We start from the raw sequence: 1740 nt of genomic DNA, 5'->3' as shown, positions 1-1740 counted from the left end.
CTCGTCTGATACACCGCAGATGGTCTTGATGACAACTGGATGAAGCTTGGCTCTCTCTTGTTTTGTTTTTTTTCTTCCTCTCTATTTTACACTGCTTTAGCGAGCTGTCTCGGGAGCTGCCAGTGCCGGGCATACGCCTGCAGGCGAGAGCGGCTAGTTTGTGCCACAGTTGTCAAACCGCTGTTGTCAGGGAGGGTAGTTTAAAGCTCTAAAATTGCTATTTGCAGATAGCTCAGCCTCGGGCCAGCGGAGCATAAATCAGACGCTCCAGCTCCGTCTCTCTGCATTCTGACTCAAGAGCTCTGAGTGATGACCTCACTCTTGCCGAGACAGAAGACGGCGTGGAGCAGAATCTGCAAAAAAACAATACATGTTTGTACACGTGCATTCAAAGGGAGAGATGGCAAAATAGTATCCCACCTTTTCTTTCAGGAATGGGGGGGGTTCCATTACAATTAAGGCCCAGTTGTTAAAATCTCCTCAAAGCAAAGGTCCAAACTTCATAAAGCGTAGGGTCTTTTAATCCAAACCTACATCCATTAAAAGCAGCATTTCACCAAATGTCAATAACTGTTATAAATCAATTATTACATTTAGAAATGTTAATAAATCAAGAGAAAAACTTTAGTATAAATAAAAAGTGGCTTTCCACGGCTGCTCTTATTCAGGTTCGCTGTTTGTTGACGCCTGCTTTAAGTAACTTTCCAAGCTTTAAATACGATGTCACATTGTTTATTTACTCATGTCAGATTAATAATTTGTGATGTAACCGCATCAGAAATGGCCCAACTTTCTTGTTCGCACTGATATGGCTTTCAGGTCTTTTTTATATCTGCGAGGGTAATGTTTTCTAACGTGTTTCTAGTCGCTTCTCCACTGATGTTTCAACAAACTTCGAAATTATACATAATATGGTGCTACTTTCCACTCTTCTTGGAAGATTTTCACAGTGCACAGGCGGGTCTGTGAGATCACGGCAAAACAGAAAAACACCCTACAATTTAGAATAAACGTTGGAAAAGTGCTGCAAGGGTTTTATGGCGCGTGGCCACGGGAGCATTAGTGAGGTCAGGTACTGATGTTGGACGATTAGTTCTGGATCACATACACCACTCCATCCCTCCGGAGAACACAGTTCCACTGTGGTGCGTCTCAATTCTGAGGAGCTTTACAGTCTCTCAGCCAGCGCTTGTCATTGGGCATGGTGACTTTAAACTCATGTGCAGCTGCACCGGCGTCCCATTTCATTTCCGGGTTCTGTAATTTAAACGAGATATAAATCACGAACCATGATGTGATCAAACTCTCAACAGACCTGAGTTCTCTCTGATTCAGCTGTCCTTTTTTTATTTTATTTAATCTGAAGTATCCATTGCATCATGGGTAAGAGGCCAGCTTTCACTATCACACACACACACGCGCACACACTCCTTACACACTCACCCAGTGCTAAACTCCTCGTTTACGCCTGCTCAAACCTCCTTACAGCCAACAAATTTCATTTTGCTCAGGCAAATCCTATTGCATATTATCCTGTACATTGCATTAGGCCTCTAATCTCTCCTTTCTCTTCCCCTGCTCCATACCTCCGTAGAAGAAAGGAGAGGCTGCTGATTAACCCAGTTAATTCTGGGGACTCGACGCAGGCACATGCTAATGTGGACCAGATTTAATTAGGAAGAAAACAGCATGAGAGCAACTCAAAATGAACAGTTAAAGCATTGCAATGTAAAAGGTTAA

Source organism: Hoplias malabaricus, chromosome 8 (assembly GCF_029633855.1).
Source record: "Hoplias malabaricus isolate fHopMal1 chromosome 8, fHopMal1.hap1, whole genome shotgun sequence".
In the NCBI taxonomy this organism is placed as follows: Eukaryota; Metazoa; Chordata; class Actinopteri; order Characiformes; family Erythrinidae; genus Hoplias; species Hoplias malabaricus.
Note: the sequence above shows the minus strand (reverse complement) of the source record.